Consider the following 12,029-nt stretch of genomic DNA (forward strand, 5'->3'; position numbering starts at 1 on the left):
CCAGACTGTGGATTTCCAGATTCTGACATCCTAGTGTTCTATGGGTCACCTTCTTCAGATCTCTTGGGTGGGTGTCTTTGCTGTTGGGCTGCGTGATAAACAATAATGACTGTCTACTCTCAGAATCCTTACATGTTTCCACTCCTACTCTTTCATCCAGGAGTGAAAAATAGCTCTACTTTAATCATCACTGAATCTGGTGTGTTGCCTTACAAAATATTTTTGACCTACCCAGTAGTTTTACTTTTGCACCTTTACAGTGAGATCTAATCCAGATGTTCTCTTGTGGGGCATACACATCACCTCATATATTCTCCGTAAGAAGAGCCGCACTGACACACTGCCTGTCCGTAACTAAGGGAGCTTCGCTCCAGGAATACATTCAGTTCATAATGAATCATCTCCAAAGGTAGAATAAAAAAACCACCAAACGTTATGGGCACACAAAGTGTGAACTGATGGCAATGATGAAGTTAAATCTTTCCGCTGTAAGCAGTGTCTTGTAAATTATGTGGCTCAACTATAAACCCACATTTTGGAGTTTAGGCTTGCAGTTACCATTTGTCCTCTAAATTCTAGCTTATTAGAACACGGGAGGTCAATGTGTATATCAAATTGTATTGTTTCCAAATACGTCTGGAATGTGAACACAAATATTTTGTAAATATTAAGGCAGTGAATATGCTCTTAAGGTCAATGCTGCTTTAAAATAATTTTGTATTAAGACTCATTCATTGAGCTATCAGTTCATTGACGCATGCAGATATTAAGCTGAAATTTGATAATGGACTTTGGCCAGTCATTTAAATTTCATTGGTTACTGTAGTTTGACCAGTATTGAACCTAATGTAAGTGGAGGAAAAGTCCCGCTCTTGTGGGGAACTTTCCTGGCTTCTGCACTACCCTGGTGAAGTGGGCTAGTGAAAGGATCTGAGTCCTCGCTCCCACTTCCTTTTCCCAGTGGCCTCCCTGTCCTTGAGGACTCCCCTTCCACTCTCCTGTCTGGCAGAGTCCTCGTAACCCCAACAAGGCTGGGCCCAGGATTCCTGGGGGGCTCAACCCCCAACCCTGCTGTGGTCACCAAGGACAGGGACTAGGGTGTCCCCACTCCAGGGTACTCTCTCTACAGTGGGCACTTCTGACCCCCACTGACCATTACATACAAATTAAAGCAAATGCAAGTTATTTAATCAACAATTAATTTTAAAAAGAATAAGGAAAAATGGGAAAGGTTAAAGGAAACACATCACCCTGCTCTGTGGCAGGGAACATCACAAACGGTGTCTCTGGAACGTCAGGGCAGTTCACGGTCTGTTCCTTGTAAGTCCCAGGCTTTCTTCTCCGGCCCTGGCTGTGCTGTAGGGATGCTGAGGGTTGGACACTTGCTCTGGTGGTGGCCACACGCTCTCAGGCTCTAAGTGGTAGGACCCTTCTTCCCAGTGTTGCCCCTGACCTGTCAGGGTTACGATCCAAGCCTGGCCTGCAGAGCCCCTTGGCTGAGGCGTCTCCCTGTGCTGGGCCCGCTGCCCAGGGTCCCCCTCGCTCTCCCCAGCTGCTCACCGCACCCAGCTCCGGTCTGCTCCAGCCCCAGAGGCACTCTGTCTCTGCACTGCTGCTGCTCTGCCTCCAGCTCCCTGGGCTGCTTCTCTGGCCCCTCTGGCTCTGGTTGCTGCAGCTCTGCTCCCAGGCAGGTCTGCTCTGCAGGCTGCTTCTGTGACTCTGCTCCCAGCACTGACCTGCTTCCTGGGCTGCTTCTCTGGCCCCTCTGGCTCTGGTTGCTGCAGCTCTGCTCCCAGGGCAAGTCTGCTCTCTCTGGACTGTGCCTCTGGCTTTGGGGCTGCAGCTCAGCCCCCAGGACAGGGTCTGCTCTCTCTGCGCTGCTTTTCTGGTCCCTCTGGATCTGGCACAGCTCTGCTCCCCAGCTTAGCTTGGGCCCCTGCTTTCTCCTTAGCTCGGCCCCACTCTGTCTGACCCAGGCAAAACCAGCTCACACAGAGGATGGGACCTCCCTGGCCTCCTGACTCCCTGATTAGCCTGCCCGCCCTGTCATTCAGGCTGACCTGGAGCATTGGCCTTTCCCCATTGTTTCTGGGGATTGTCAGTCTCAGGGTCCTGATTCCTTGTCAACCCTTCCCCCTTTTTAGTACTGGGAGCTAGAAAACCAAAACTCCCCCACTGAATGTTAGTAAGGGGGCAACAGTCCCCTTACACTAATCTTAATTCAGGCAGCAACCATTTTATTGAACCACGTATGTTGCTTTTGTCTTTGGCAACGTTTATGGGATTGTTGTTGGACAGCCCTCTACTGTTGTGCAGGAAGGATGTGTTTTGGTTTGTACTGGTTTGTGCATCGGGGTGATTTGGTTTGGTTTGTGCATCAGGAGAGATTTCTGGGGACCAGGAAATAACGACAATTCTCTAATGAGCTCTGCTTTGTCTTATGCCTTTTTACATTCTCAAACCAAGTGATTTGACACAATTCACCTCATTTTTGACTCAGCTGCATAAGCTTATTTCCACTCAGCGCTGACTTATGCATACATAATTAATAGAACTGGTTGGAGAAACTTCCATGGAACCATATTGTATCTAAATATATAGTTCTATCTCAGTTGAAATGCTTTGTGAAGTCAGGTCGATTTTGCTGGAATTTTGCTTAGGAAGAAAACTGGCCAAAATTGTTCCAACAAAACCTTTCAAGTCAAAGTCAAAATGAAATTTTAAATCACACCAGCCCTGATAGAGTTAATGAGGGCCTCAGGCACCAATTAGGTCACCTGTTGTCACGTGATAGGAGGGCCAGGATTAATTGAAAGTGGAACCCAGCTGGAGAAGGGCTGCACCAGCATGATAAAGGCAAGAAGCTAAGAGCAGAAAGGGGGCTGCAGGGGAAAGAGGCTATACTCACTGCCTGGGATGAGGGAGGTCATCAGGGATAAGGAGGAAGTTCAGTGGGAGAGTAAGCCCTGAGACCCTGCCTCTGAAGTAAGCAGGCTGGTAAGAAGCTTGAAGGGGGAGAAATAGCCATGGGGAGTAGTGTAGGCTCCCATGGTAAACCCAGAACTAATCAAGAGAAGATAGAAAGTCTTGGTGGGAAGCAGCCCAGGGAAACAGCAACAGGGGACAGGGACTCAAGACCTGGATTGCTAACCATAGGGTCCCTGGAACCCAATGTAGCAGGAGGGACTGGGTTCCCCTGTCAGCCACTGGTATAATGGCAGAAAGCCATGCATGGGGGCTGAACACCCTTCCAAAGAAGGCATTCGGATGGTTGTTCTTTGGACCTTGTAACCCCAGAAGAGAGAGATTAAATGATGACCTGTCTGGAGAGGCAAGTAGCCACAAGGAAGACTATCACAGAGCAATGTGCAAGCAGTAGAGATGGAACATCCTGACTTCATTCTCTTCTAAGATTGTAGCATATTTTCCTAACTCTGATTAACATGTTTCATGAGTGATTAAAGAGTGTCAAATATTTTGTAAGGAATTTGATTTTTAAACTCAGGAAGTGACCTCTTCAAAATCACTCAAGCTAAACAGTATTGGGTTAGATCCTTATTAGGCTGGGAGACCTCCAATGGAGCATCTGGAAGTGGCATTAGTCATTCAGTAGATGGAACCACTCTGTGTCGAATGTTGTTGTAGAATCCCATAGGGACACAGTTTGGGGGGGAATCTCCTTCCCCCCTGGTCCCCCTCAGCTGCTGCAAGGTCATTCCAGATGAGGCAGTGTGACCCTTGGAGGCAGGCAGTGGATGGCACTGTCAGAACAGATCTGAAGCATCTTTCATGACCAAATCTGAGTGTGTAATAAAAGGCTCATAGCAAACATACATAAAGCACAAACACATAACTTGTTAAAAGAAAAGGAGTACTTGTGGCACCTTAGAGACTAACCAATTTATTTGAGCATGAGCTTTCGTGAGCTACAGCTCACTTCATCAGATGCATACTGTGGAAAGTGTAGAAGATCTTTTTATACACACAGAGCATGAAAGAATACCTCCCCCCACCCCACTCTCCTGCTGGTAACAGCTTATCTAAAGTGACCACTCTCCTTACAATGTGTATGATAATCAAGGTGGGCCATTTCCAGCACAAATCCAGGGTTTAACAAGAACATCGCGGGGGGGGAGGAAAAAACAAGGGGAAATAGGTTACCTTGCATAATGACTTAGCCACTCCCAGTCTCTATTCAAGCCTAAGTTAATTGTATCCAATTTGCAAATTAATTCCAATTCAGCAGTCTCTCGCTGGAGTCTGGTTTTGAAGTTTTTTTGTTGTAATATCGCAACTTTCATGTCTGTAATCGCGTGACCAGAGAGATTGAAGAGTTCTCCAACTGGTTTATGAATGTTATAATTCTTGACATCTGATTTGTGTCCATTTATTCTTTTACGTAGAGACTGTCCAGTTTGACCAATGTACATGGCAGAGGGGCATTGCTGGCACATGATGGCATATATCACATTAGTGGATGTGCAGGTGAACGAGCCTCTGATAGTGTGGCTGATGTTTTTAGGCCCTCTGATGGTGTCCCCTGAATAGATATGTGGGCACAGTTGGCAACGGGCTTTGTTGCAAGGATAGGTTCCTGGGTTAGTGGTTCTGTTGCGTGATATGTGGTTGCTGGTGAGTATTTGCTTCAGGTTGGGGGGCTATCCGTAGGCAAAGACTGGCCTGTCTCCCAAGATCCAGACTCCAGCGAGAGACTGCTGAATTGGAATTAATTTGCAAATTGGATACAATTAACTTAGGCTTGAATAGAGACTGGGAGTGGCTAAGTCATTATGCAAGGTAACCTATTTCCCCTTGTTTTTTCCTTCCTTCCCCCCAAGATGTTTTTGTTAAACTCTGGATTTGTGCTGGAAATGGCCCACCTTGATTATCATAAACATTGTAAGGAGAGTGGTCACTTTAGATAAGCTGTTACCAGCAGGAGAGTGGGGTGGGGGGAGGTATTTTTTCATGCTTTGTGTGTATAAAAAGATCTTCTACACTTTCCACAGTATGCATCCGATGAAGTGAGCTGTAGCTCACGAAAGCTTATGCTCAATAAATTGTTTAGTCTCTAAGGTGCCACAAGTACTCTTTTTCTTTTTGCGAATACAGACTAACACGGCTGTTACTCTGAAACATAACTTGTTGTCTGCTGAAGGTAGGCCATGAAGTAATGGATTTAATCTACAGCAAGGGAGATTTAGGTTAGTTATTAGGAAAAACTTTCTAACTATCAGGGTAGTTAAGCTCTGGAATAGGCTTCCAGAGGAGGTTGTGGAATCCCCATCATTGGAGGTTTTAAAGAACAGATTGGATAAATACCTATCAGGGATGGTCTAGGTTTACTTGGCCCTGCCTCAGCACAGAGGGCTTGATTTGATGACTCGTAGAGGTCCCTTCCAGCCCTACATTTCTAAGATTCTCTCTGTGTGTCTTAGACCATGCCTGCACTCAGAGGTACCCACCATTTTTCTGAACTAGTTCAATCTATTTCTAACAGAAAATCTCTCTCTCTACAATATCTGTCTACAACTTTTATCTGTCTACAGCATCTACCTATTGTGTTTATTAAAATTAACAGCATTTGTTGGAAACAGCAGCTACATAGGAAAGCCCTACATTTTTCTGATGTAGATGCAATGCTCCCATAATCTGAAACAACCCCGCCACTCTTCTGCTAGTCATAGATTGTCAAATATGTAGTACATTTTGTTCTGCAGATACATGACGGGTAAACACCTGCTTAAACGCACCAAACTAATTTGACTTTAAACTAAAATAAAATTGAACCCAGTCCTCCAGCGGATAAAGCTTATGGCTATAACACAAGTTAAAACTCCATGCCAGCATTCAACTGAATCATTCTTTTTAAAACATAAACTGCTGTTTTGTCCTCTTGGCTTTCTTTCTAGGCAAATAGTATCCATTAGTTATGTTTCCCCCCCCCCCGCCATTTTGTTTGGCATTTTACAATGTTTAAAAGCCCGCTTTTCTCTTACTGCTTTTTTAATGGGTTAATACTAGAGGAAATCAACATACCTCACCTACATCATCTTCACTGCTGTCTGGTATTTTGGTATTCCTGGGATGATTTCACTCCTTAATGAACTTCCGAGCCTGAGACAGTTGAGCCATCTAAGAAATATATCTTGGCTTGGTCTCCTGCACACTTGGCAGGTTGTGACTTGTGAGGGCACTGAAGCACAACACCACTTCCAGAGGTAACTGCGCCTTGGTTATCTTTACCATTACATAATGCTTGTTCCTTGATTTGCATCTAAAAGTTTTACTCTCTCCCTTCTCATTTAGTTCAGCCTTCAGATGCATTTCTGCAAGTTATTTGTATTCAAGACACTCCTAAGGCACCTGGAGAAGAACTTCTGGGGGGATCCTAGCCCTATGAAAGGTTTGCATCTCTCAGCTGCCCACTTATGCCCTGCCATCAGTGCTGGAGAGAGCTGAAATGGCTCCACTATACAACCTCCAATCCTGCTGTGAAATCAGTTATGCTGATTTTGGACTCTGCTGCTACTCAGCATAAGGATGGCAGAATTTGGCCTAATGGCAGCAAAACCAGAGGGAATTCAAAGGCTGATTCTGACCTCCAGCAATTTGATGAACTGTGTCGCCATGAGATAATTTGTATTTCTCCTGCATTTCAGCTGTTGGTGGGAGATCCAAAGCTGATTAAAGATTCATAGTTCCCTTCTAAGACCTCTGAAGATTTAGGACCTGGGTCTCTCCCTGAAGTTTCCATCCTTTTGTTCTGGCACTTTGCCTGAAGTCTCCTTTCCAGGGTTAGCTGGTATTAGGCAGCATCCCTTTCCACTGGGAATGCTAGCTCTGATCCCTAGAACCATTGCTTTCAAAATTTAAGGGAAAGGGCAGCCAATGTCCGCACAATCTCTAACATCACTGATCTTTCCCTGGGCTGCTTCCTACTCTGCTTCCATAGGCTTTCTCCTCCACCCTTTTGGGTAATCCCTTCCCTCAGGGCCAGGATCCCAGGGCTTCTCTCCCTCCCTAGGTGTCCTTCTCTTCCCTCTCTAAACCCAGAGATGGACTGCCAACTTCCACATTGAAGCCCCTTTCTGATACAAACTTCCTGGCTTTATACCTTAGCCATTTTATCCCACAGCTGGCCTTTATCATCCATTAGTCATTTTCAATCAAGCCAGACTCTCTATCAGGTACAGCCTATAAGGTTAAGCCCTATCTGCACCATCGTAACCCCTTCACGGCTAGATTGGGGTGAACACCCCATCACACTCATTTATTCAATGGGACCAGGATTTCACCTTCCATTTCTATGTGTGTTTGTGTGTGGGGGGGGGGGGGAGTAATGTCACTTCTCTTCTAGAAACAAGCTAAATAAAAGTGTTATCTAATGCTATATTTTGCATACTAAACACCCAACCAATTTTTTAATTAGTGCCAGAGTGATATAGATTCATTCGGAGCATCACAGATTCCATGGCTATTTTGGTCATCTAGTCTGGTATCCTGAATAACATGGGCCTTAGAACTTCCGCAACATAATATGAGTATATCTTTTAGAAAAAATCTAATCTCATCAGTGATGGAGAATCCACCATAACCATTAGTAAATTGTTACAATGATTAATTATTGTCACTGTTAAAAAAAATATGCCTTATTCCCAGTCTCAGTTTGAATAGCTTCAACTTTCAGCCATTGGATTGTGTTAGACCTTTCCCTGTTAGACTGAAGAGCCCATTATTAAATATTTATTCCCCAGGTAGGTACTTACAGACTGTATTCAAGTGACCCCTTAACTTTCTCTTAGACTCAATCTATTTATTTAGCAATCACTATAAGGCATGTATTCTAATCGTTTAATCATTCTCGTGGCTCTTCCCTGACCCTCTCCAATTTATCAATATTCTTCTTGAATGATGGGAACCATATGATGAGATTATATATCAGTTTAAGGGGTCTTAACTCATGAATATACCACCCCAGAAAATATCCCCCTGCACAGGAGTATCCCTGGTCAGCATAGGGCTGGTGAAAGGGTTCCACATCAGCCCAGCTCCCAATCCCTGGTGTAGGGTATGTATTATGGGAGGAATAAACCAAAGGTGTAGTGGCATGGTACTGGAGTGCACATCACTATGGCTATTCTCTGCTTTCCACGGCCCTTAGGAGATCACAGGAGGCAAAATATAATTCAAAATAGTCTTGAGGCTACTCTAACTTACCCCAGGAGAGGCCCCAGAATATGGAAACCAGAAAGATGGCATAGCAATCCAAGTACAGGGGTGGAAGAACTGATCATCAGGACTAACATATTTGTAATTGTAAATTACTGTCAGTATTGGCAGGAAGGTTTTGCAAGAACTGGAGAGGGTTATGCCAGGTAGGTCATGGGTTTAGTTAATTACCGTACCCTCAAGTAGGATGGGGGATATATTTTCAGAGCTGCCTGGATTATCAGGAATCCTTGCCTGACTCACTTATTGAGAAAACAACATTCTTTGGCTTTTCTATCAACAAAGATTTCAATCCCACAAAGATGGGTCAAAAGGTTTGTGAACTGGGCCTGTATGGGGAAAAAATATCCTCCATAAAACTGAACATCTTTCAGAGTTACAATTATTTGCAATTATCTAACTCCGCATAAAAGACAAACATGATGTCATTGTGGCTTTGATACAAAAAAAGGCTCTTTCTGTAAAAGCCCTTTGATCTACGCCCATCCGCACTCCAGGTATTGCTGATTTAATTACCTGAATGTAAATATAAATTAATGAACAGGGTTTGTCCTTGTCTTTCTTTCTTTCTTTTTCTTCTTCTTCTTTTTCTTTTTTTTGGCAATTGTCCTTTTATGGATTTTTGAAACTCTAAAGCATTTCTTTTGCGTTATTTAATGAGCATCACATAAATGCTTTTAATTATACGGCAACCGTAATAATAGTGATGAGGGTCCACCCTCAGCTGATAAATGTACTCACATTTATAATGGAGGCAACAGTACCAATTTCATAGTTAAAGCTGTAGAATTATTATGTGTATGTATGTTCTTGGGGAAAAAAGGAATGATATCTTCCTGGGTATGCCTCAGGAGAATAATTTCTCACGTTTAAAACATATGCAGCTTCAAGTTTTAATCTCAGTTAGAAAAAAAAAAAAGGCCAGTACTATATGGTGTCAATACAACTGTTTTTCTCTGCACCTCCCAATTCTAATCCTTTATCATATTTCTTTTGGTGCCAGCAGTGTGTGCGCATTGTTGGAAAAGCCTAGTGTAGAGAGAAATTGAAGTTGATTTTGCATGACAAAAACTTAATATAAAATTGATGTAGTGGAATAGCTAATTCAAAGTTGTGTGTGTGTGTGTGTGTGTGTGTGAAAGAGAGAGAGAGCATGCCCAGAAGATAGTGCACAGTCTGTGCTTCTAAAATCATTCAGTATTGATCAACAGGTTTCAGAGTAATAGCCGTGTTAGTCTGTATTCGCAAAAAGAAAAGGAGGACTTGTGGCACCTTAGAGACTAACCAATTTATTTGAGCATAAGCTTTCGTGAGCTACAGCTCACTTCACAAATGCCACAAGTACTCCTTAAGGTGCCACAAGTACTCCTTTTCTTTTTATTGATCGACAGTTATTTAATTTCACTCACAAATCATTTAGGCCAATACTGTGAGGTCTTTACTCCTATTGGTGAGTCATTGGGCTTCTCAGCCCTGTAACGGATTCACAGCTTGGACTATAGCGAAATAAAACAATAAGGATGTGGAATACAGAGTGCTCAATTTCCCTATATATGTAAATTTATTTTTGTATTTTCCATTAATAAACATAAAACTCAAAACATTCTAAAAAGCTAGCAGGGAAGTATAATAATGATTTTACCACATAAGACAGCTAAGCAAGATTTACACTAAAATTACAATATGAGACCAAACAATGAGGGCCATTGTCTCGGAATAACATCTGAAAATTGAGAAGTTGGTGGCCCGGGGTGAATCTCAGGGCAGTGAACACAACCAACATTCAAGACATTATTGGATGATGTTGTATCGTCTTATTAAAATTTCCAACTATACCAAACATAAAATCACCTTTTGTTAGTGGAATATAAATATCCTTTCCTCCCTGTCCTGGAATTGGACTAACTCACTGTTTCATATTTCACAGTGTAGGGTTTTCTTGGGTGGGGGAGGGGAAAATATTAAGACTGGTCAATGAGAATTAGTGCTTTAAAAAAACGTCCAATTAGAAGTATCCTGGGGTTATTAGAGATAACAGCACTCATATCCAATTAAGATGAAAACCATTTTACCAGTTTAATGTGCCACCTCTGGCAGTTTTGGTTTATTAGTTTTATCAGACTTCAGAACTGAAACTCAAAGTAATATGTATGCTGTGTCAGGGAGAGAGAAATGTTAAGACTTAGAGATTAATTGGTTAAAAATAAGATGCATCAAAAGTAGTTCATTAACGATATGCATTGTGCACCTTGGTGAAGGAAAATATTCTTTTTAGGCAGTGCCTTCAAAGGGGGAGCAATTTAGACACTGAGGCAGTAAATTACATTGCTGCAGACAGAAGGCATGTGTGATTTACTTTGATGTCCATAAATGCAGATATGTAAGATATGCATATAATACAAAACAACTTTGCTTTGAAATCAGAAGCTACTTTACAGAATTGAAAAGTCCAGGAGCACTTGGAATGAATGACATTTTGAGTGTCAACCTCTCCCAGCCCTCTGGCTTTATCTGTTGAACTCAAGATTGTTCTGATTTAACCAACATTTTTATTGTTATTTCTTTTTTTCTTTTTCTTTTTCTTTTTTTTTTTTTTGCGGGGATTGGTGAGAAAGAGTGATTGAAAGTAAAAATCAAATTTGCAATACAACTTTCAAGACCCAGGATATTTCTGTGTCCCAAGGACTCCTTAATGCCAGCTGGTTACAGGAATGTCCTAATTCTGGTATGTACATCCTAGTTCACTAAAGAATGTCATGTGAGGTCTCAAATGAAAGTTGGGGTCAAACTGGCTATTAACATCATTATGAAATGTATGTACAGATCCTATATAAGGCATTATGTATATATACTGAAAATCATAGAATATCAGGGTTGGAAGGGACCTCAGGAGGTCATCTAGTCCAACCCCTTGTTCAAAGCAGGACCAATCCCCAATTTTACCCCAGACCCCTAAATGGCCCCTGCAAGGATTGAACTCACAACCCTGGGTTTAGCAGGCCAATGCTCAAACCACTGAGCTATCCTTCCCCCCAATATATTCATAGAGTCTGAATCAAGGTATGAGTCACCAGCAGAGGTGTCAGACAAGGTATGTTTATTCACCTGTCTCTATCTTATTGCAAGCTAACACAGCGAATACCCATTTACATACGAAGTCAATTAAGAGAGTTGAAGTCAACAAGGAAGCAGCACACTGGAATAATAACCTTATCCTGTCTCTGAGTACAGACAACAAATTTTCGGGAGTATAAGTAAAAGTCAAAAGAAGAGACCCTTTTTTCCTGCACATAGGAGGTTAACAGGCAGTGTGTTTACATTCATGAAAACTATCAGAGAGGTACTCATGTTAGTATGTATCCACAAAAACAATGAGGAGTCCGGTGGCACCATAAAAACTAACAGATTTATTTGGGCATGAGCTTTTGTGGGTAAAAAACCCACTTCTTCAGACCCACTTCTTCATGAAAACTGAATCTCAACCAACCTTGGCTGAAATGCTGTCGAGGACTTGGGGTGAAAGAAATTTCATTAGACAGGAAGTTTACCTGTTAACAAATTTTCTAGAGACTAAAATTAACTATGAGGGAAATGCCCTTTATGGGGACTTTGGGCCCCATCTGCCTATGACTGCTTTGTGAAGGCCACACCAGAGGCAGAAGAAAACTGGAAACCAGTAATTATGTCTATGTAACACAACTGAGTGCCCCAGGTGGCTGATGAGTAAATGACCATCTGGACGTAAAAGAGATTAACTCAAGTTCTGTTTCAGGGGAACTCCAAAGGGAGACAGGAAG

The sequence above is a fragment of the Lepidochelys kempii genome, chromosome 10 (assembly GCF_965140285.1).
Source record: "Lepidochelys kempii isolate rLepKem1 chromosome 10, rLepKem1.hap1, whole genome shotgun sequence".
Classification (NCBI taxonomy): domain Eukaryota; kingdom Metazoa; phylum Chordata; order Testudines; family Cheloniidae; genus Lepidochelys; species Lepidochelys kempii.